The sequence below is a fragment of the Talpa occidentalis genome, unplaced genomic scaffold (genome assembly GCF_014898055.3).
Source record: "Talpa occidentalis isolate TD23 unplaced genomic scaffold, MPIMG_talOcc4v2.1 talOcc4.4, whole genome shotgun sequence".
Taxonomy (NCBI): domain Eukaryota; kingdom Metazoa; phylum Chordata; class Mammalia; order Eulipotyphla; family Talpidae; genus Talpa; species Talpa occidentalis.
This window is the reverse complement of record NW_023604295.1, coordinates 51,046,358-51,072,085: the sequence shown is the minus strand read 5'-3', so window position 1 is coordinate 51,072,085 and position 25,728 is coordinate 51,046,358. Positions and strand designations below refer to the sequence as shown.

General features: G+C 37.3%; 1 protein-coding gene across 33 annotated transcripts in view; it reads right to left on the bottom strand.

Moving 5' to 3' along the window:
* ZBTB20 (zinc finger and BTB domain containing 20) overlaps nt 1–25,728 on the bottom strand; it is a 775,686-nt gene that overhangs the window by 216,554 nt on the left and 533,404 nt on the right. The window contains exon 1 of one of the 33 annotated variants that reach the window (XM_054700585.1): nt 15,358–15,513. The exons of the other annotated variants lie outside the window; for them this stretch is intronic. The gene's annotated coding sequence lies outside the window, so the exon portion shown is untranslated. Of the gene's footprint in view, nt 1–15,357; nt 15,514–25,728 lie in introns of those variants that run through there. 33 annotated transcript variants of the gene reach the window in all.

Here is a 25,728-nt window from a genome sequence, read left to right as displayed (position 1 = left end):
TTTATGAGTATGTAAGAGGGGATGGGATTAATGTAGTATGAGGGGTGGGCTCACATAGGAGGTGCAGAGTTTATCCATTGCTGTAGGAGAGAGAGCAGAGTATGTGGGCACAGATACAGAAGGGAGGGTAGGTGTGCTGGAGAGCGAATGTGCAAGTTCCTTTTTTGATTGCTTCTATTTTCTTAATGAAGTAGGAAGGAGGGTCATAAGTTGGGAGTAAGGATGAGGGCGGAGGTGTTGGAAGTTCAAGAGACAGAAAGATAGGAAATACTCTTGTGGAGATATGGGAAAATGAATGGACAGGAAAGCATAATAAAATTTCAGGACAGCAATAGAGCTTTTTTGAATGATCATGATTTTAAAGTGAGAGTCATTCATTTAGTTGTGTGTTTTCTCCAGTCACTTTCAGCTGTCATGCAGGCTTGGAATAGGTGGGGAGCTGCACATGATCACTAGAGCTGAGATCTTCCTGGAGAGGGTAATGAAGCAAGAGACAGAGTTAAGAGTATATGCAAGGAAATTATTAAAATCATTGTCGATAGATTCTAAGCTGTATGAAGAGTGAGAATATGAGGGGTTCTGGGTAAAACAGATGAATTAAAGGTGTTGGTAGACTTCAGGAAATATAATGGGGTAACAGAGAGATTGTACTTTGAAGATATATGGTTGGAAATGGGCTGCTTAAAATTGAGATTATGGAAAATTTGTAATTATTAGTAATTCAAGGGTCAAAAGTACAGTCAGGAGGCAGTAGCTGCAATAGGGAGAAGGACAGATGATGAGAGAATCAAGAAACTGAGGCAAGGTATTAGAGGGATTATAGTTAGGGCCATTGAAATGACCAAGAATTGTGAGGTTAAAAAAAAAAAAAGCATTAGTGGCCAGTGGCTAACATCTTTGAGACTGGGGGCGGCAAGCAGGGCTGTATCAGATCACCACAATTCAAAGGGAACAGTGAGATTTTCTGCTCCCCATCCAATGTTCTCTCACTCTCATTTTCCATCTTCTATTTAAATGACTGTCATTAGCAAACTTAATTTCTCAGACTAGATAGCTATCAATCACCTGTGACATCCCTTTGTCCTTTCTAGTCTCCAATTCTAAGAATTTTCACTTTCAAATATTTACTCTTCTTTCTTCCCTTTTTGGGTCAGTTCTCTAGCCTGTCACTCTCATTTCTAGCACTGAGTGGAATATTCTTCGTGGCACTAATCACTACCTGAAATTATCTTATTTATCTTTTGGTTTGCTTTTTTGTTGGAGGGAGGTTCTATTTTTCCTCATTAGAATATAAGTTTTATAAGGGGAAAAGCCTGTTTATTTTGTGCTTGAGATGTAATATGTCCTCAATAACTATTCTAGAATGAATTAATGACTGGTCACTGTCACATGCTGACGAATCTGTTTTCTCAGGTTCATGCACTGGCTTCACTTGATCATCCTGACTGTTTCTCTTTCCTCTCCTGCTCAAACCAATCATTTCACACAATAAAGGATTTTGGCTGTGACCCCACAATATTATGTTAATTGCTATTTCTGATGATTCCCTCAAATTTCTCCTCAGTTTTTATTGTCAGTTCTCTGCAACCGGGTCTCACCTCCTAGATGGTTTTTACTCTGAGTCACGCTGTTTTCTCTCTTTTGTCAACCCTTGCTATGTATAGTAACATCAGCTATCTTATATTTTCTAATTGCTTAAAGTGTGTTAAACTTATCTTTTGCTTTGAGCACAGGTTTGTTTTTGCCTCAGGAATCCTAACTTACATCATGGTACATTCCATAATAACTAACATTATATAGAACAGATAATGGGTGTTCAAAAAAATAACTTGGCTTTATTAGATAGTTTCATTGACTTCTCTCTTCCTCAAAAAATAATCTGGTACATTTTGACTCCTTTCCCACCTTTTATTCTGCTTTTAGCTAAATTTGACTATTCTTCCTGTTTTATCAATAGTATTCAAGATCAGACCCATACCCTCTATCCACCACATAGAATTCTACTCCCTTGCATTGCAATTTCCATAATTAAATCATTGTCTTAACTTATTGTTCCTGGATTCTCTTAGCAATTTTGTGTTTTCAGGATGTAACTGCCAAGATCATTTTTCTTCTTGGTTGATTTGATTCTTTCTTTAAAAAAAATATCACTGCAATTCATTTCCATCAAACTTTATGTATCCCATTGGAGTTTATTTTTCCTTGGCTCCATCCTTGGCCTGATTCTTCTCTACCTTCTCTTTCTATGTTCAACTCATGCTTCTCACTCAATTTGCCCTTTATCTCATTTGAAGGAATCAGCTTTCATACTTTATTTCAATCTATGCTGTATACTTATAATAGTTTCTCAAATAATATAAAATTTATAATATTTATGAATAAATGACACAATGCCAAGATATTCTGTCTCTTCTTTCAAATAACATCTGAAGACGCACCTGCACCACTGAGTTCTATATTTAAGATATTGAATAAGTATCATTCACCCATCTGTTTTCATTCTGTCTTGCATTTTTTTAGGACCTGCTTAAGAGTTGTATTGTCAGGTCTTTGGGGCTGGGGACTTTTTGGCATAGTTCACAAACTGGTCTGTCCTCTGTATACCCATATTTCTTTGATAAATAATAAATAATATTAATAGCTCACTGTGCATTTTTACATTTTACTCATGTCTCTGGGAAAAAAGAAAACTAATAACCAGGGATTATAATGGAAACACTGAAACAAAACTAACCTCTTACCAGGTTTTGCTCTTGTAACAGACTTCTATAGGACTATATTCTAATAAATAATTACCTACTTAAGCCATTTGTAAATTGTTCCTTTGCCAACATTATGTATCATATCAAATGATACAGGACAGGGGAAAACAACTAGAACATTACAGCTATGTGGGGGATCGGAGCAAAAGCAGCAAAATAAGAGGTTCACTCTGCTGGATGCACAGTTTGTAAGAATTAGTCTCACAAGTAGAACTACTTGACAGAATATATGCCTGCTCTCCAGCTTCTCCTTCTTCCCTCTCCCCTTTCCCTATGTCACTCCAGATCTTTTTTTCAATAATGGAAGACTTGCTTTCTTTCATCCTTTAAAAAAAAAAAAATTCCAGGTGGGAAGTGTATCATTTTGCATGAAAAATCTGTTTTTCCTGTGAATATAACAAATGTTCTGATTGAAGCTGTTCTATGAAAACAGCAGTGTGTCTAATGAAGGAGGAGGGGACCCAAACTTAATGGGTGGAGCGCCTCCATATTTCTCTGCGGATGAGCTACGCTTTAAATCTAATTTTCAAGTGAAGACCAAAATATTAAGATGCCTTGCTACTATAGTGGCCACTAGATGGCAGGTCCAAAAATCTTACTGGAGCCTTATAGGAGGGCAATTTTTACATGGGAAGTAGAATGTTTCTGGCACTCAGTCCAGCACTGGCTTATCAATAACCCTCTGCAGTTTGCCAAAACATGGAATGGATGAGACAATATCCACATGACTTCACAGGGGTGCAGTGAGGAAGAAGTCCTTTGATATTTAGGCTTGTAGAGCCACCACTTACACATCAAGATACAGAGATATCTTTAGACTTCTATCAAGGCACACTGTCTGATCTGGTTTTCATAAAAGCTCAGCTGTATTTCATTATCTAATAGTCTTGCAATACCTTGCCATGCTCTCAGGGGTATAAAAGTAAGTTGTAAAATTGGTTTCTGTAGAAACACATGGGGAAGACTGTACAGCAGGCTGGGGTGAGGGTATACATAGCTGTATTGTGTGCCACTTAACAACACATTATTTACTAGCAATCCTCATTTAGTATGTTTTATGTATATAGGACAGGGAAACACACACAAACACACATACACACATACACACGTGTTTGTGTGTTTTCTATACTGGCGGCTGACCTCTACGCTAATTGCTTTAGAAAAAAGCATGTTTACATATAAGACCTATTTAATTGAAAAATAATTAGTGCCATGATTGAAACAGATGTGAATAAATTTTAAACAAATTCTTTTCCATACCCAGTGACATTTCCATTTTCTTCCACTGAGATGGGATATTTCCAGAAGAGGATCTTAAAAAGACTATATAAGAATTCATTCTTAGTCCAATTATTCTGATGATAGATTGCAGCTTTCCCTTCATAATTTTTTTTCTTTCCTTTTGGTTACTAGATTATCTTGATATAAGTGATTTGACTACATGGACACTGGGTACTCTTCTTTATCTTTTAATTAAAGAACTGACCTTACGATTTTTAAAAGTAAAGAATCACAAGTTATGAGATAATTTATCATTCTCACTTAAGAAAATATGTTCTAAAGTCAAATTTATTTTTGTACAAAAGCTGTGACATGCATTTTGATATACATTTAAGCACCGATGCCAATTAAAATTTTATAACAATGAAAGCAACACAAGCTCAAGCTCAATTATAACCATACAACTCACTCGTCATTCACCTTTTGTTCCCTCTTTCTTTTAAAATTTAGGTGAAAGAATACATGTAAACATGTTGATTTTATTTACCCTTGTTCTGCATATTTGGACAGTAAAATGTCTGCAATAGAAAAGGAGGACATATACATTGGTCTTCAGAATAAAAAAAAAAAGACTTTTTCTTTTATAAGGAGTAAGTATGGTCTATACTAATTACCACTGAAGAAATTTTATAGCAGTACTAGCTGCCTAGCTTTAGTTTGGTATTAGAATTAAAAGAAGATGACAGAAACAATGTATGACAAGCTCCATGGTTATTTCCACATAACTGTGGCATATGGAATTTAATCATTTAATACTCCCTCTGTCCATCCCCACAGCCCCCATACAAAAACTTGTATCTTGTTTTAAGAGTGGAAGATGAGTCTTGCTTTCTATTCTGATTTTGACAATACCTCACTGTGTGAGATCCAGAAGGTATGACCTCCCTGGGATCCTCCTCACCTCTGAAATGAGAAATTCTAGGAGAAAGTCTGTGACCCTGTTCTGCTTTAACATTCAATATTGAGTTAAGCAAATTACAGTGCATTGCATATTTTTCTCTGAAATTGACTAGTTCTCTTAGATGAGATAAGAATGATGTTAGTGAGCTTCTACTGAAAGCAAACATGTCCCTGCCAACACTGTGGACCCTACTACCTTTGGAGGTGAAGCAGGGCTTGATTCTTCCTTCAACCCCTTCATTCTGCACTACTCTTCCACAGGCCCCTCAGTGTCTAAATCCTACCACAGCCTTCCCTGATCTGTAGGCAGTCACTGGCTAATTATTCTAAAATGCTTTCCTTTCAAGCCCATAGCTAAGCTCCACTTTCCAGTTCTTTGCTGATGATGGGAACAGCTTTGTGACCAAACTGGTCTGTGAGATGATTGCAAAACTAAGACAAGCCACTTCAATTTGGCCTATAGAAGTCGCTGTACAATCACGCACAGTCTTGTGACATTCCCAAGGTGACTATGGAAGCTGTATGCTGAAGATGACAGTTTCCACCAACCTGGTTCCCTGAGCAGGCTTTACGTGAGCAAAAGAGAAATTTCATAATCTTTAAGTCACTGAAGTTTGGAAGTTTATGTATTAGAGAAACTGATACTCCCTTAATTAAGAATCTTTCCCTTCCATCCTGGATCCCTCCTTCCCCCACCAAAACCAAGATTACCTCTCTTCCAAGATACTTTATGTCTTTTCAGTCATACAGTGAATTCTTTACTAATATGTAAAATCTTCAAGGGCAGTATGTGTGTTTTATTCATTTTCTCATCCTACACATAACTCTAGTTGAATAAACGTTGAGTAAAACATAGCTAGCTTGGAAATTACAGAATGTAGTAAAAGCATTTTTGATTTAAAAATTCATAGCTGTTTTTGCCTTGTTTTGTTGAGGTAGAAGAAGGTAGGGCTGATGACCTTTTTCAGTGAGGAAATGCAATTGTGTCAACCATGGTATTTAAATACATTTTTTGTACTGCCTTCCTAATAACCATGATCCAAATAAAGAACAAATTAAATATTTTGAAAAAATTAAAATAATGCTAAAGGGAGAGATGAGTGAAGAGCTACACTGAATAATATCTGGGGATTTAGAGCAATGTCAGTTGTTTTAAATCTACCAACTTTTTGTGACATTAGAGCTATGTACTATTGTCGCAAATAGACGACAGCACTTTTGATACTTCATTCTAACTGTATTGACTTCTTTTGAGCCAAATTCCTTGGACATTTTCTGTGTTATTTTTAGTTGGCCTCAAATCGCCCCTCCCTGAAACACTTCATCTTCAATACTGACCAGATTTTATCTGTCTCTGACAATCTTTTCTCATCTTTTCTTTTCCTCCTCCTTTTTGTCCATTTTGTAATATTGGAATTTCCTACTGTTCTGTCCAGGGTTTTATCCTAACAAATTTTCTGTGAGTCCTCTCATCCAGTCTCGTGGCTTCCCCTGCCATTTCCTCACAAGTAATTCCCAAATCTTAATCCCAGCTCAGATCTTTCTCTGGAACTTCAGAACTTTACTAACTATAGTCTCCTGGACTCATCAAGGAATTCTAAACATCCTGCAGCCACCTTGAATACAACAAATCCTAAATCAAAAGCACTATTTTCCTTTTCTTGACAAACATCTTCTTCCTCCACCTGTGTTCCTTCTATGGGTAGATGACATCATATTAGCCAGTTAGATTCTCTTCCTCCTCCTCAGCCCCTTATCTTAATTAGCTAATTAATTCTAGATCCTAAATATTTTTACAGGCCTTATGAGATTTCCCCCCTAAGTTTAAGGACTAGGGAAGTCAAGGCTGATGATAATAAAACTTCTTTGAACTCAATATCAGAGGCCTACTACTAAGAATTTCTCCACACAAACATATAACAAAAGAAGAAATACAGAATGATTAAAGGATTTTCACACCCTTCCATCATATCAGACTTACCCTATAAACCAGCAGAGAATGAAGAGAACTGTTCTAAGAGTGAACACTCTCACATTCTATTTCTCACAATTGGGATTGCTTTGAAGCAAAATTAAATCAATGCAAAGGAAAGAACTTTGCCATTGACAGGAGCTTTGCTCACTGCTGTACCTTCAGTAACATTCTGCAAAAGAAAAGTTTTAAAAATGCCTTTAATGGCTAAACAGGGCTAGAACCCTAGGCCTGTGGTTTTCATTCATTTCTGGGTATAATTGTAAGGGCTCACATTTTTTTTAAGTGTTATATTTTCCATTGACATTCAAATGAGACTTCCCCCCTCTTCTAATCAGTTGTTTTGATTTCTTGGTGCTAAAATTCATTCTTCAGTGTTTTCCACAATTCTTCAACATTGGTAATAACTTCCTATAGCAACTGTGGTCCTTTTTCTTTCCCTGGTGATGTATTTATCATCTATTACACAAACCTCCTTTTTTTGCTGCCTCCCCTTGCACCACCAGCTCTAACATCTTAAATTTTCATTTGACATACTGCTTACCTAAATTATTTCATGTGTGTTCCCATCCATGGAAATTCATTTTTGTGTGACATAAATCCCTACCCTATTCTATTTCACAGTAATAAAACTTTATACTGAATTGCCAAAGAGATAGGTAACCAACCACGCAGTTTAAATTAAGTGCAAGATACACATGTTTGAATATTCTGCTCTCTGTCTAAGATGTGTAGAGACAGGTCCTGTTTGTGTCTGAGCATTCTGTCATCTTACTCAAACTGTTGGAGTTAAATCACGTAAGAATAGTTTCCTCACTTTGATTCAAAAGTAACTTCTGCTATGCACAGGAAAAAAAATACACAGTAATGAAATAATGCAAGCACTAAAAAAAATCTCTTGCAAATAACGATTACAGTCAGGTTTGGTCTATGAAAGAAGCAGTTCCATTACTTGAACACATGCCAATGAAATTGGAACTCATCTAGGGGTGGCATTCTCATTGATTACTGTCCCTCAGTACCTTCAATGGTTTCCAGTCCTTGTCCATGCTAACCTTTGCTAGTTGTTGTAGCCATGGTAAATATCCTGTTTATTGGATTTTATTAGCATTTTAAATTTTGACATTTGGAAAAGCACAATCCTTCTTTTTCATCCTGTCATTTTTAATGTATAAGTGTCCAGGCGCTTTCCAATTTTAAGTTTCTCTCCCTTAGCTTCAGAAGATTATAAATTTGGAAAGTCACAATTATTTTGCTAATTCGGGGCCAGAACACATCAGTTCCACATAACAGAATTTTAGTCAGAGACATCATCCAGACAATGTAAGCATCAAGGTTTGCTTTTGCAACAATTATTTGGTATTTTTTAATGAAATGAGCTTTAGTCTGCACTACCCATTTAATTATATTGGCTCTCCACTATTTTTGATTATACAAGTGTTATAATGCTAAACATCAACATAGCACTGTAAAGTTTTCAAAGTGTTGCCACATACACAGTTCTTATTTGATGCTCAATGTATGTTATGGCATAAGCAAATAGATAGTATACCATTTGTAAGTTAAAGAAACACAGGAACAGAAAGTACTATTCTGGATTGCACTTGGTAAATTGCAAGGTCAGAAGAAAGTACTATCCCAGTGTTCTTTTCATTATCTCACCTTACTATTAATGTTGACTTACCATTGAATGCTTACTCTACAATTTTTTAAATATCCAACCATCCCGTCCTCCATGATGCTGCACTAACATCACTCTTGTCATAGTCTATCTGACCCCTCCCCCAGATTGCCCCCACTCTTCCAGTTCCCCACCATCCTCACTAGACTGTGTGCTCTTCAAGGACAAAGTTTCATCTGTGTTTGTGTCTTCAGGCCCTGCTGAGACCCTGCCATGTCTGCTAAATGCCTCTGTGCTATAAATGTCCACCTTTCATTAGCTGAACACTTTTCAACTTATGATTTTTTTGAGTTTTTATTTTATTTGATTAATTTTGGGGCATGTTTTATTTATTTATTTTTTAAATAACTGATTATTTTAAAAATTTTATTTACTTATTGAGTAGCATTGGTTTGCAATGCCATATATGATTTAGGGGAATATGTTCGCACCTCCTTAGATGTATGTCAGCACACCCACCTCGTGATTTTTAAAGGCTAGATTATAAATGCTGGAAGTACCAGAGAAGGCGGTCTCTCATCCATGTCACAAGTAGGAGATTGGAAAAATCAAGAGTGTGAGTGACTTATTTGAGCTAGTCTGCTGAGTCAGTGACAGAGATATGAAAACAAAACCAAACTACCCAGGGATCTTCAAGCTCAGGCTACATCTGTACCATCGCCACATGTACTGGGACCAAACAGACTGTGGGGGCTGTGTGAGCAGCAGGAGCCGTGTTCCCACATCTCCTGTGCAGGCAACAATTGTTTAAAAGAACTGTGACAAACTGGACATTTTGTTCCATTCTAATTTATCTGTGTTCCTGTAGTCATGTCTCCACTTCTAAACACTAATCACTTCTCTAGGTGAGCTTAAGTACCTAATTATTAAGAGCCCTCCAAATTTCTAGTGCCATCTTCAATATAGTTAGTGCCCTTTCTGTCCCATTTGCCCCCTGTGCTTGGTACTGAATCAGTATAGCAAATATCCTTAATGAAGAATCATGATACAGGGTTAAATTTACAAATTAAGCAATTCCTTTAGTTCGTACGTCGATTCTTTTATTCCTTTAAATCCCTACCCTCCATTTGCTTAAAATACATCCCACTGTGAAGCTAAAAACAATGGTACCATAACAATTCAAAAAGAAATACTGAGACCCAAGCCATTTCCCAGAGACTCTTGTCACCTGTAAGCTCTTGCATACAGCATCAGATAACCTGGGCTTCCAGGGAGTGGTCAGACAATACATTAGCAGATTTAACACTAATCTCTAGAATCCCAGATTTATTTCCTGTCCAGGTTAAATGCCCTTTTGATTATTATAGCAAAAAATAATGCCAAAAAATCGATTACAACCATTAATCGAGGCTTAAAATATTAACTTCCATAGCTTTAACTCAATATCTATAATTAAATGCAAAAAAGCTAAGCTAATGCAATGTTAAGGTTGAGCTTGTAATTGCACAAAAGTCATGAAATTTAAAATTAGGGTTTCTAGTGCCACTCTCTGTACGTTCTACAACACTCCTCACATGGTTTTCTACAATATATATTAATTTAAATGTGTGTGCTAGAGTTTCCAGGAAAGAATATAAAGCACAATAGATTAGGATTCAACTTTTAGATGTCAGCTTAGAGTTTTATATAAACAATAATATTGGAAAAGTTCAATTATTTTTAAATTTCAATGCCCCATTTGTATGCATGTCCCTTTCCCCTAAAAGTCTTCATCATGTTCTGGAGAAGAAATGAAAATTTATGTAAAAACAAAATAACTTGTGGGCTGTGATAGTACATATGGGCCTGTTCTTTCAGCATGTGACAAAAGGTATTCATGTGGGATTACTACTTAAGAGAGTCATGCTACTGTCAGAACAGTACTGCTTAGAATATTAAGTTTATGGGTACATCTGTCAGAACAAGCAAAGGCTCTAGGCTAGATGAGTAGACAGGGATTCAAATTCTGTTAGTGCTACTTACTTGGCAAGGTGACTTTGAGCAAGTTTCTTAACCTCTGAGTCCTAACATAAGAGTAATAATACCCATTTGGTATGGTTGCTATGAAAATTAAATGAATCAAAAATATATGTGACACAAGCTTTGTCAGAGTCTCTTGGTGTTTACAGCACCTTATCAACTATTACCATTAAAGAATGTCTGTAACTTAACCCTCACTCGATTGTCCGTAGATATTTCTGAAACACAAAACAACGATCATTTGAAATTCATTTTATTGAAAGTTGCCTACAGTTCATTTTTCCCCATAGTGATTTTCTTAGGGTGGGGATGTGTCTGTGGCTGGTCTCTAAGTAGTCCGATATGTTCAATACACAATGCATCAAAATATATCAGCTTAACTCCGAAGGCAAGTGAGGGAAATGAATTCTTGGATATTGGGCTACTATGTCCAATAATTTCTTCAAATTTTATGAAACATTTGTGTCTAAATAGAGAATATGCTTGAGAAATTCTACTCCAACATACAATTTAGAGAGAAAGTTATAAATCATAAATATAAGGGCTTAAAGCTAAAGTGCCACCTCAACCATAACTATAATAAAAACTCCTAAGTGCATTCTGGCAGGAATAAATAAAAGTGGCAAAGCCTGTTGTGGACCGTGCAGAGCCCAGGAAGGTAACCAAGTGAGTAAACAGCTAAGGCAGGATTATCCTCATTTGGGAGGAATCCATTCCCGACAGGAATTAAAAGGGAGGGGTGAGGGAAGAGAATGGAGGTTATGGGGGAAGGGCTTCTGTATGTGACAGCAGCTAAGTTACTTGTAGAGTGAAAAGAAAAATTGTTTTTCTCTGTTAACAGTAATCTCCTTTGAGGTCTAGCAGGCTGGTACACAAAGGTACATGTGTTCCACCTACTTGGTTTTCCTCCTCTGGCAGTGAGGTCCATCCGGAGGGTTCAGGTGAATTAGACCAACTCAGTAACATCACCAAATTCCTTTCCAACACTATAAATATTGATTCTTTACTAGTTTTCTTCAATAGACTGATCATTTATTTCACAGTTCCTGGCACATTCACAGCCAGGATTTGCCCCTAGAAGTATTATAATGCAACAAAGGAGTTTAAATGAGAGGTGGAGAGATCTATACTGAAGCCATCAATGACAAAAGAACAATTACTGAAACCAAAAAAATCTCACATCAAGAAACATAGATGGTGTGGACCAAGTTGCCTATCTCCTTGGCACTCCCTTTCCTTAACAGCAATCAACAAAATGACTATAAAACTTTAGCTGGGCCTCCCCGGTGGCACAGCGGTTGAGCGCTGGGTTGCGAAGCTGCCCGCGGCCTCTGTGGCGCCGGTTCGATCCCCGGCAGCTCCCCGGCCACCGGAGGAGGGTCCCACATGGCGCGCAGACCCCTCCTGCGGCCCGCTGCTCCCCTCAGCAGTGTACTTCAGTCCTTCTGCCTGCTCTGCTCCCCGCTCTGGCTCTGGTGAATTCTCTCACCCTCCCGCGCTTCTGACTGTACCCAGTGCATGTATAAACAAACAAATAAATAAATAAATAAACATGCCTCTAAAAAAAAAAAAAAAAAAAAAAAAAAATAAAAAAAAAAAAAAAAAAAAACTTTAGCTAATACAAATTCTACTAGAAAATGAGTTTCCAGCAGAGGCCAGCACCCTTACTGTCTACACCCCAAACTTATATTCCCCAAGCTTTTCCACAACATCAGCCTATATTTATAAAAATACAGTTTGTACTTTAAGAACAAAGTTAGGGCTTCAATGGCTGTAAAAACAAAAATGAAAGCAATGTCTATTTTCTGAGAAAGGAAAGAGTTCTCTTTTTATAACGTCTTAACTCAAAATCTTTTGAAGTCTTTTTCTTTAAACATTTTCACAAAAAATTACCTTTGAGAGTAAGCATGAAAAATCTCAGGAAATATGTAAATACTACAAATTTAAATGTCTCCCTTTGCACCCCAGGAAACTTTATAAGCATGAATGACAGACACATGAGAGTTAATTTATTTATAATTTCATCCAGCAACTATTTATTGAGCACCTACTATTTCTGGCACTGGGCAAGGCAGTGAACAAAAGGTTCAGGTTTCTGCTCTCACAGATAGTATACAACGCTATCTCCTATTACCATTAAGGAAAGATTAACTATAGTTAGACGTGGTGGATTTGGTCATGGAGATAAATGAAGTTCAAAAGAGTGACCACTTCAGATAGAGCCAAACTAAGAACTAACCCCAGAGGGCTGACTATAAAACTGAGGCTGCCAGCACAGGAGGGGAAGGGGCGCGAACAAAGTTGGCTAGGTGGGCAGGGAGCATAGTGACTATGGTGGAGGATTATGGGTGTTTTGTTGGTAGGTATGTGGTAACAGCATCTGAAGGGGGAAGATTCTATATTCCTAAACTCTTACAACACAACACAAACAACACAAACAACAACACAAACAACACAAACAACAATGTAAGCCAACATTACCTCAAAAAAAAAAAAAAAAAACACCAAAAGCCAAAAACCAAAAAACAGCTGACCACTTAAGTTTCATTTTATTAAAGAAATTTTGAAAAAATAATTTATTTATATTAATTTATTATCTTTTTTGCTAAATTACTGACCATTGCCAATGGAAGGATTGTGAAACAGTGGAAAAAATCAATTAAAAAACAATGATATGGGGGGACAAAATGTATTTTTTATGAAAGGCAACTTACTGAAGGCCAATAAAAAAGAGTTTTTCAAATATGTAGAGTATCATCTATTTACGTCAAAAATTGCGACTCATTCATTCAGTCTGTATTTACTTATTATCTAGAACATGGAAGATAGTATCTCTAGAGGCTCTGACACTAAATTTACTCTGACAATAAATTTAGAAGAATGACTACCTATTTCATGTGCTTATCAGGAAGAAACCCTGACTGAAAACTAAAATGAAATGGCTCGTGAAGTTGATGCATATTTTAAAATATAAGATCTGCTCATACTGCGTCTTTCTCTTTGGAATGGCCCCATCTCTGAGTGTCCCTGTATGTAGGGGAGGGAAAACCTGCTCTGGAGACCCATGCTCCTGGCTAGGCTAGTCAACAAGGAATGTGTACTCTGTTGTAACTGGATGCTTCTGGATGATACAGAAGAATGACTTAGGGCATTCTGTATATAACCAAAAGAGCTGCTAGTTTCTTTAGAATGTTCAGAATAATAACCATTTATTCTCTTCTTAAGGTAATCTGGAAATTTTTTTCTCGAGACTTGCAGTCCCCCACACAAACTACCATTTATATACAACTTTTTTTTTTTATATAACACTTTTTTTAGTTTGCAAAAATGCTTCATGTGCATTGGGCTAGGAAGCAGCAGTGGTTAATAGCTAAAGCATGGGCACTAGAGAAATCAGGCTGTTTACCAAAGTCACTTACTAGTTGTAAACCATTGTGCAAGTCACTTGATCACTTTAAATTTCAATTTCGTTCTCTGTAAATGAGGGATAATGATACCTATGTTGCAGAGAGATAGAGGTTAGTTATGATGCAGTTAAAGTGCTATTATCATTGATAACCCATAGAAGAGACAGAAAGGGCTTCTCAGTGATCAGGTTGGAGGGAGTCTTCACCATTACTTAAGAGTACATAATCCAGGCCTCCAGTTAAATTAATGGTCTTCAAATCTTAGATCTGAAGCATCTTCATAAAATGGTTCCTTACGTCATTTTTCCATACACTTTCAGAGAGGCACTCTTTGGGAGCAAGACATAAACTTTAATTCTAGGTCTTCTTTAACCCTGAAACTATTTTCCCCGAAGCAACCCATATACTGCCATCAAATTTTATTAGGTGGGCTAGGACAAAGAGAGAGATTTCCTTACATAATAGCTCTCCCTATGGGAACTTCAGAGAAAGTCAGTTATATTTTTCTAATCAAGAATAATTAAGATCCATAAGTACAGGGAAAATCTTGATGGTCTCTCTTCCTTACTGAATTCATTGATAATTCTCTAACATTGGAATGGCACAACTAGAGTAAAATAGTACATTTTGCACATTATAAAGTGGTGGGTGTGAATGTTTCTGGAGCCAGTCTCTGACAGCAGCCTGAGTCACACTTGTGCTTTGTGGCCCACTTATATCTTTAGAAAGTAGCCTGGATGGGGCTGCTTATCAGATGTGCTCATTTAAGGACAAAACCCGTTTGAATTCTGTAACAACATTTGTTAAACTTCTACCAAATGGTGGCACATTGCTTCTGAGGCTATTGTTTGCCAGGAAACATAGGTCCTCTGCCTTTCTTCAAATGGTAGAACACATTCAAGGCCTACCAACTCAACACATCCAACACAAGTCTTGGATGCTTTACCTGTTCCTTACACACATTCAAGTTCCTGGCCTGGACCAGTGGATTAAGGAAGTGCACTGAGGTTTTTTTTTTGCAGCATACAACAATTTTTTATCATGACTGGAGAACTCAAATGTCTAGACATAACGGTAACATGTTTCATTTACTAAAAAAGTCTATGTGGAGAATTCTGTACCATACCTAAGGAAATCCTCTCTGCACCCTCACAATGTTTATAATTCTGCAGTGAATGTAGGCAACAAAATCTTACAGGCAAAGACTAAACACTTACAGATCAACACAAAAGTAAGTACACGTACAGTACAATGACTTTAGGATGATATATAGAATAAAAAGTAATTTGAAAGGGAGTAATGGATTTGCACCTTCCAAAGTGAGAGAGAAGAACAGTTCAGAATAGAGAGAGCATATAAAAGGGCATGGAGGTGGGAAAGGGTAAGCTGACTGACCTGGCTTAAGTTGAGAAAGCAGGCAAAGAGGAACAGGAGGGTCACTGCCGGTGCAGGAACTGTGAAGATCCAACTCATCCAGCTCATTAATATTACCAAGCTGCAAACCAAAGGCCTGTTTATTCCTTATAGAAGTTGGTGCAGATCTTGGACTTGGGGAAGAAAAAGGGGCCAATGAGTACAATTGGTAGTAGAGGGACTTAACAGCCAGATGAGGAATTTGGATTTTAATCTATAGGTATAAAGGAGGCTGTGTAGAATCCCAGGCCAAGAAATGGGACCAAAAAAATGAGGGGTAGGAACAATTATTTTAGACGCTTAGAAGAACTGTTTCATAAAAACAGCCTGAGGAGGGGCCTCCCCTGGTGGCTCAGCGGTTGAGCGCTGGGCTGCGAAGCTGCCCGCAGCCTCTGCAGCACCAGTTCGATCCCCAGCTGCTCCCCAGCCACTGGAGGAGGGTCCCACATGGCACGCAGACCTCTCCTGCTGTGTCCGCTGCTCCCCTCAGCAGTGTATTTCGTCAGTCTGCCTGTTCTGTTTCCCGCTCTGGCTCTGGTGAATCCTCTCACCCTCCCGGGCTTCTGACTGTACCCAGTGCTTGTATAAATCAATCAATCAATCAATCTTTAAAAAAAAATTAAAGGAAAAAAACAGCCTGAAGAAAGGGTAGCCTATTTCTAGTGGTTCAGACAAGTGATAAGTGCCATCCATTACAAGTGAGATCTTGAAACTAGAAATGAAAGAAGTAGACTAAAAAAGATATTGATGAGGGAAGACTGGAAGAATTTAGGGACCAAATGAATGGAAGTGACAGGCAAAAGAAAAGACTTAAAATGTTCCTAGTGCTAAGAGTAGAAGAAAGGGCCTCATGGCCTCTAATTGAAAAAGAAGACAGATGGCTGGAATGGAAGATTTTTTAGGGAGTGATGGGCAACCGTGTGTGTGTGTGTGTGTGTGTGTGTGTGTGTGTGTGCATACTATGGACATACATATTTAGGAGTAATGAGCACTTTTCCCCAAGATTTTCCTAAGATTCTTAACAGTTTACAACTTTCATTCAATTGCCCAATTCATTACTAAGCAAGTATTTATTAACTGCCTACTACATGTAAGGTTTTACAATAAGAGTATGTGCAATGAGGAGCCATAAAATTTCCATCACTGAATGGAAAATGGTTCAGACCTCATTGCAACATTATTTAAAGGGTGCATTTTCATTTTTTTGTATTAATTTTCTATTGTTTATAACTCTTAGGTCACTGACATAGCAGTATTTTCATAAATGATAGATGTGTCATCTCGACACAATTATAATCAAGTAATTTTTCTTAGTGTACTTGGATATCTTTTTTTTTTCCAAATAGAATTTATGCATTTAAATGAAGCCAGTGAATAAGGGCCTTTTGGTTATGGCAATTTAAAATTTCCACTCAGATCTGTCCTTATCAAAAACCCTGTGATTCCCTGGTCGGCATACAGGGATAGTGTCCATGCATATTCTATGCTTTGCTCAGGTTTTGGCCATATGGCCATGGCACTGGAATCACCATCAATTATATTGTGGATTCCTGCTTCTTTGGGGAAAAAGAAGGGAAACAAAAATTCACACTTATTTTGCACAAAGTATGGTGCAGGAATCCAAAGTTTGTGGCCTCTGTTCATCTTCGATTCCGGTGTGAAGGAAACCTCTGAGGAATTGACCTTTAGAACTCATCTCTCACATCATCTCAATTCTCTCCTGCAACTGATCTCAAAGGAACTGAAGAGCTGCTGGGGTGAGTTAGTCTCAGAATTGAGTTCATCTACAAGTGCACCAAAAGGATACCAAGTTTTAAAAACATGACCGAATTACTTCCTAAACAACGATGTAAAGTATACGGAGCAAAGAAAAAAAAAAAAGGATATAGGGAGGAAACTCATTTCTCTATAATTATTAAGACCTGAAAACCTACTTTGAAGAAAACTAGTCATGGACAGAAAAATAACTTCTTTACAGTGGTTAAAGAAAATGTACCCAAAGAAATAAGTATATGAAAATCTCTTAGTATACCAAGATATCACTGTATTTATTTCTGACCTTTGGCTATTGAGAAAATATGAAGGACGACAATTTGCTAGCTTCTTTACATAGTGGAAGATGTTCCTTTTATTCGAGGAAACAAAGCCCTTTGATGACATTTCACTAAATATCTATCCAATCAAAGAGTAATTTTAGTGCTCATTTTCGATAGTCTCATTCGCTAGTTCTTATAACTATAAATGAGACCTTTTCTTAAGTAGGTTATCTTGTATGTTAGGTGTGTGAAATAGTTTTTTAAAGATGGATTCACTGTTAATTTTGTAGTACATGACCTAGTAGAGTGGGATGATTGTATAAAAATGTCTTCTATCAGTCCTATACTTCTGTTTCCTTCACCAAAATATTATTACAGTAATGGCAAAACCCTGTGAAATGGTCAATGTATATCTTAACTGATCATTTATTTTTCATCATAGTACTATTACTGGTAGCATAATGGCTCCTCCTATCTGAAATCTACGAAGTATAATCCATTCTCTACTATAACATCATTTTCTTTTTGTAAGCAGAAATTTGGCTTCTACGCAGCAATTTCCCCCAAACTATAAAAGTGCTAATGATGCCCAATTTAGGACATAAACAACTTACTACTATCCTCATTTGAGCCTTTCTCTTTTTTCATTTCTCTAATCATCATACTAAAAATATTCTTTCCTAGAAAGCTGTGGGCAGGGTTGATTTCACAATGGGTTACAAGTTGACGACTTTTTTTTTTTTAAACTGATGCTGATATTAGACCTTGATGAACTGATAAGTTAGGAAGTGTACCTCGTAGCTGACATTTTTCTTGCTTGAGTGACTAACCCCTACTACTCCATTTCTACTATTTTGTTTCTCTATTATGTTTCCTCAATTTTCCTTTCATAAAATATTTTTCTACTTTATATAAATATCTTATTTAATTATGTTTTCTCCCTTATCACATTTGATCTTATTTTTCTTATGCATTAAAATATTTCCTCTGTACTTTTGCGCTCAACGAATAGTTGCATATATGTCATTTTTTTCTTTAGTTCAATTGATTACATATGATAGATAGATATCAAACTGAATCACATTCACTGTGAATATACTGAAGTCCAAATTGCAACTTGATTCTTTGAAGCTCTGTGTAATGATGTCAGACAAGACTGCCATTCTTCAATTCGATTCACTCTTAACTAGAGGAATCCTCAAAGACAATAAGCATGTTGTTTTGGTTTTCAAATTTTTGGGTTGTCTTTAAGGATTTTCAATCACCCTTTAGGAAGAAAATTATAATTTTCTTTCATTAAGGATGGGCCCCATCCTTAATTTCATTTTCTTCCAGTATGTATATATTTGGTCATATTTATGAGCTATCTTTTGAATGTAGAGTCTAATATGCTCTTTTTTAGAAAGACCTACCAGAGAAGATGTCTGAATGTGATACAAAGGGATTTTGTAGACTCCAATGATTAAAAAGTATATTCCTTCTAATTTTGGATATAGAGAGGCTTTTATTTATCAGTCTATCCTTCTCTAATATGGAAAATTTTCCATAAATTGCCTGCTTACAACAAAAGAGATACAATATTTATTGAAGATGTATTGAGTCTAAACATTCTACCAAGTAAAGTTTTTTCACTTAAAGATTCACAATGCAGAGAAAATAGACAAACTTATACGTGATGATGCAAATTAAGCTAAAATCTCATAAGAGAGGCACCAAAATTTTTTTCTACAGATGGAATTTATAGGAGGAATCAATGATCTTTGCTACATGAGAAAGGTGAAGAAGGGCTTCATAAAGTTAGTGATATTTGAGATGGGTGTGAAGATAGATAACATTTAACAGATGAAAATGAAGAGATGGGTAAATAGAAGGAACTTAGTGAGGAAAAGTGTTAAATCAAAAGTGGGCTGTTTAGGAAAAAAATACCTTTCTATGGAAGCCATAGATAATATTTCAGATTTTACTGTTCCAAGTTATTTTAAGCAAAGGTGCCATGTGGCACTTACTCAGTGTGGTTCTTACTCAATATGAAATACTCTCCTACTCTGTTGGCATATTATTTTGAAGTCAGAAAGGATATTAGTACATGTGAGGATGTGACTAATGCACACTGATTGTGTTTCTGTAAAGTTTGTATGTCAAAGATAAGAAGGTCAAGGAACACTTACTCTTTTAGAACACTTTTAATTCTATAAATAAATGGAAACACATCTATAGCTACAGACATGGAAATTCCAGATGCCTCAGTATCTATTACTATTACAGCTTACTATTACATTTTTACTATCACATTTCTTGTATTTCCTAATTGATTTGTCTTTAGCTAAAATTCTCTGGAGCTGAAAATCAAAAGAGAAGACATCAAGAATTATGAAATCAAATCCAAAATGATCATGAAGTCAAGGACAATGACACCTTTTAAACTATTTGACTCCTCCTGTTTTTTTTTGAACTTTGCTTTGCCATTTAGTAATCAATTCTATATTAGAACTATTAAAATGATATAAAAGTTACAGAAAATCAGTCATTGTTCCTGTGGCCTGTTTCCAAACAGCACAAAATTAATGGAGGAAATGGTTAAAGTCCAAAGAACTTTTTCTTCTGGTGTGGATTTCTAACCAATATAATTATGGTTCACTCCATGGTTATGAGATTTAGGAGCGCCCACAAAAAAGTCTTTGCTGCAAATGTGGCCACTGGCTGCTGAACCAGGCAATTTGATTTATGTTTTTGTTTTTTTTTTAAAGACACTTAAAATCTTCTTGTGCTTTGTAAAGTAAGAGGAAGCTAAATACAAAGGCCAGGTACCCCAACATGCTGGTTCATGACCAAAGGGGAAGCTCAGAAGTACGATGCCTGTGAATATTGTGCCTATTCCTTTGTATTACATTTTCTTTTATTTATTAATTTATTAATTTATGCATACAAAAACTGGGGTGTAAGCCAGAGTTGCGGGGGGTGAGAGGATTCACCAGAGAGAGTGGGGAGCAGAACAGGCAGATCTACTGAAATACACTGCTAAGGGGAGCAGTGGGTGAGGCAGGAGAGGTCTGCTGCACCATGTGGGTTGTTCCCTGGCTGGCTGGGAATCGAACTCGTGCTGCAGTGGCTAGCAATAGCTTGATAGCACTCTTTAAACCCTGTGCCACCAGGGCGGCCCTCATGCTACATTTTCACCCTCAGAATTATTATTTTCAAAATATGTTTTTACATAAACACACAAAAAGCCCAGTTTAGACTATTAATGTTGGTTCATTCCAATAATTATCATCTATGTAGTTTATGACCTTAGTACCTATGTATTTAGTCAGAAGATACAAAGATTAAGATACATAGATACAACAGATATATCATAAATTCACTGTTTAATTTATATGGTGAACTCTATTTGTAGTTTGAAAATGTGCTGAACTAAAATGACTTTAATATAATCATATTTTATTTCTAGAGAAGCCAAGTCTACACTTCAATGTGACCCCAACAGGAAACACTGACCTTCTCTATCCCAGTTTTACATTTAATGGTGTTCTGCCAGAAGAACAACTGGGACTAAAGCATAATGTTTCATTGGGTCTTTCTTTTTTTTTTTGAAATTTATTTATTTATTTATACAAGCACTGGGTACAGTCAGAAGTGTGGGAGGGTGAGAGAATTCACCAGAGTCAGAGCGGAGAGCAGAGCAGGCAGACTGACGAAGTACACTGCTGAGGGGAGCAGCGGGCGGCAGGAGAGGTCTGCGCGCCATGTGGGACACTCACCCGGTGGCCGGGGAGCAGCCAGGGATCGAACAGGCGCTGCAGAGGCTGCGGGCAGCTTCGCAACCCAGCGCTCAACTGCTGTGCCACCGGGGAGACCCTTCATTGGGTCTTTCAACTCGAGAAGCAATCCAACCTAAGCTTGAACAATGACACTGCCAAAGTAGTTAGATATTAATGACATATAAAGGAATTTAAGAATTCTCCCATTTAGGGGGGCTTCCCTGGTGGCACAAGGGGTTAAGTCTCAGCAATATCAGCAGCCACTGCAGCATGAGTTCTATCCTGGCCAGGGAGCTGACCCACATGGCGCAGCAGACCCACATGGTGCAGCAGACCTCTCCTGTCTTGCCTGCTGCTTCCCTCAGCAGTGTATTTCAGTCAATCCTCCTGTTCTGCTCCCCACTCTGTCTCTGGTGACTCCTCTCAACCCTTGTACCTCTGGCTTACATTCCAGCTCTTGTATGTATAAATGAAATAAATCTTTTATTTTATTTTATTTTTTTTTATAGAGGCATTTTTTTTTTATTTATTTGGTTTTTTGTTTGTTTGTTTTGTTTATACATGCACTGGGTACAGTCAGAAGCGCGGGAGGGTGAGAGAATTCACCAGAGCCAGAGCGGGGAGCAGAGCAGGCAGAAGGACCGAAGTACACTGCTGAGGGGAGCAGCGGGCGGCAGGAGAGGTCTGTGCGCCATGTGGGACTCTCCTCCGGTGGCAGGGGAGCAGCCGGGGATCGAACCGGCGCTGCAGAGGCTGCGGGCAGCTTCGCAACCCAGAGCTCAACCGCTGCGCCACCGGGGAGGCCCTGAAATAAATCTTTAAAAAAAAGAATTCTCCCACTTTGTATTCTCTATATTTCTATTATGTGATACATAGAGTATTAATTAACACTTCATGACCATAGTAGTTCAATTTATACTGATTTCTGGCAGGTACATGAAGTTATTTTCTAGGAGAAAAGTAATAAATTCAGGTATAATTTAACTTCCATTTTCCCAAACACTCAGCCTCTTCTAACCATCCTTCTTAAAGGATTTCTGTGATCCTTGGTAAATCAGTGAAAAATCAGGATTTTGTGTTTTTATGCAAATTTACTAAAAGTAGACTGGGCTCCCCATTTCTGATACTATTAGAAATGGATTATAGCTTTCTTAACCCAATCTTAGTATTAGATTGATGAAATCTATATTAGTTAGAATTAACTTATCTGATGTATTCTGTCAACTTGTAGCTTGAAAATGTGTTGGCAGGACACAAATGACTTTAATATAATCAGATTTTATTTCCAGAGAAGACAAGTTTACACTTCTATGTGACCCTATCAGCAATTAACTTTTCCCTAGTATAATTACTATAGTGTTAAAGTTTATGATTGAGTAGATGAGAAAAGGAATGGAGAATGAAACTTATTCAGTCCTTTGCTAGGTTCTGCAAAAAGTTTCCTTCTTTCCACAAAGTGACATTTCTCTTCTTTATTTCTAGCATAATTAAAGTCAGTAGTCCTAAAAATCTTCTACAAAGAGCTTTTCCTCTTTCCCCCTAAAAACATAAAGATGAGCATGTGATAAAAAACCTCCTGTTAAATTGTAGTATCAGACAGAACAGTAACCAAGCAAAAATGTGAAGTTATCACAATTCCACACTACCTTTCTATCCTTGTCTGCTTCACAGATTTGAGGACCACAGTCATAGTTAGTTTATTCCTTTTGGTTACAAAGCCTTTCCAGATGAGGTCATCATTTTCATTACTCTGTTTCTTCCTCTCTCATTAGAGTGTCTTTCTAAAGGCAACCGAGGACCTCTTTAGTGAAATATTGAAGGCAGGGGATGCCTGGAATGATTAAAAGAAACAAAGCTTTCCCACAGCACCTGTCCTTTACTCTGTAAGGAGATGAGGTAATATATAATCTCATTTCTATATTACTACCACAAGAGCAATTTGTGGGAGGAAGAGATGGATTTCTGGGAGTGAAATCCTACTGCATAGCCAGGGCTATTTTCAGAAGGGCTTATCCTCATTTCAGAATTGGTCTCTTTGCTCTAAGCAGTACCTTGGGCAACACCGAGAACCTCCATCTTCAAGGTAAGAAAGTTATTTCCTTGTTGATGTAATATCTGATGAAGAAAAAGGAAGATGAACAAACAAGGGATTCTGCTAATAAAAGGGGATGCTAATAAATAAATGTCAAGTCCTGATATTACTCCTGTGGTTTGTGTGTGACACCTCTATTTGATCTTTTGTTCTGCAGTGTCTAACACTGGATGGCAACTAGTGTGCTTATATGTAAATAACCTCAAATTCTAGTGTATCTCCGCATCTTTTTAATACTCCAATAACTACTTCAAATAGGGACAGCTACAGAAAACCTCACCATAGGACACAGAATTCTCACTTGCCAAAGAAATCACTACAAGTGTAAATTAGAAACTAATCATCACTTCCTCTCCAGATACAGTGGCAGCTTTGCCTCAGAGTTTATGTTGAAATATACATTTTTGAGATATGTCTCACTGTAATCAGCATCAGTTTAGGGGTATCAAACATTGATTCCCACCAGCACACCAGCAACCTAGAGAGTGGGAACAGCTGAAAAGGGGAATTGACAAAGACCTCGACATTTCTTACACTTTAAGAAGCTAATTGTATTTGTAAATTCCTGGTTAAAAACCTGACAATTATTACTGTCAGGCTATCCCTAGGTTTCTTCATCATATATTTTTCCCTAAAGTCTCTCAAAGAACTGATGGGTTTCCAGAGATGAAAATGAACTTGACAATCATGTTGCAACTCAAACAGATCCTGATTCTTTTAGTCACTTTTTAATTCATTGCAGATGGTGTAAATGGGATGTTTACTGGCTGGCAGGTAATGAGTCTTGTTGTAGATAATGGTGATGGACGGAATCTCATGCCTGTTGACAGTTCAGCATTTCAGCAGCTGTATGTGGCTATCACCCTTTGCAGCACACACAATATCGTGAACGGATGCAAAGTCCAGTTCATTTTTCCCAACAGAAACAAAGATTGGTACACCTGAATCTCACTTGTTCACATATGAGTTGCCCTGATTTCATCATCGCTGTCCACATGGGTAGACAGTCTAAGATGTGATCTAATGTCTACTGCTCTAAAAGAAAATGTAATCTGTTTAAACATCCAAACACTCCTCTTCCCAGGTACCACCATTCATCACAACTGTCAGAGCTTTTGTGGAAGAGTAATGACCCTCAGGCATGGGATAATGCTCCATAGGGGCCTTATGAATGCCACTGCCAGGCATAGAAATTGATCGTTTTTCAGTGGGGCTGGTATGTGCATCGTGAAAGACCTGCACTTACTCACTAAATTAGAAGTGGCTGTTTATCCCTTATACAATAAAGCCTGGGTTAGGGAGCCATGGCCCCTGCTGACTTAAATTGTCCCAAACATGTGAACACTAGATTTGGACACATCAGTGAGATAGATTTAAACAGCTTGAAACTGAGAGTTGGATCAGAGTCATTAAAAAATGCACTGGGAGATAACATAGGTATTGTTGCCTCCCACTCCTTTTTCATTCTTTTTTATCCTCTGTGTCAATGGAAGGTAACAACATCCTACCACACAATGTAAACACAATTTAAAAAAAACCCAGAATAAGAATTCTAGCGAAAAGTTAACTGCTTGTTTCCTTCCTGTGGGTTTCCCTTTCATATCTGGATTTGCTCCCACATTGTTTCTATAGAGTGGGATAAAGATGAGCAGCTATGTAGTATGAACTCATGATTTTCAAAATATCTCCAACAGGTCTATTTCCTCGTATAACCTATATTGACCTTTTCCTTTAAATCCTCCCTACCTTCCTAATCTCATCTGCATTTACTGTAAAATCTCCTAGGGAGATAAGAAGACCTAACTATAGATTATTCACACCTTGGTAAATGCTCTATCTCTCTGGAAACTTCACCCAAAATATATCTCTTCCTCAACTGTCATACATCCATCTTTAAGCTGGCTATTTCCTTGTGATCACTGTTTTGATCTTATCTCCCTTACTTCTAGTAGCATTAGGGCTTTCAGATTCTAGAAAGGGTTCCATATTTTCACATTTCTGTGATGTCATTTTTTTCCTAATGTATCTCTGTCCAGTCTTTCTGTCAGTGAACTTGATAGCATTAAACAATGACTGCAGTTTCTTTTTTAGTAAATTAGTTTTGGAAGTTCTGTTATTTTATTAGATCATAATACTTTTTATGCTTCACTCCTTTTTAAGGTGGTAAAATAGAGACAGGAAAAACTGAAGGGACAATAAAAGACACCTTTTAGCATGTAGCATCTACAGTAAGTCACAAAACACTATTCGGTCTTGCTTTGGAAACTGTTTTCTGACTTGTAAGAGTTGGATGGCTCAACATAATAAATGAAGGACAACAAATCTTTTAATGATATTGACTCATTCCATTTTAAGAAAATTTACAAAGTAATGAATAGCCCTTTGAGATCATTACCATTAGGAGAAGTCTTTTTTCTTGGGAGTTCTATATTCTCTTAGCATTTCAGAGTTATACCCAACTTATTTA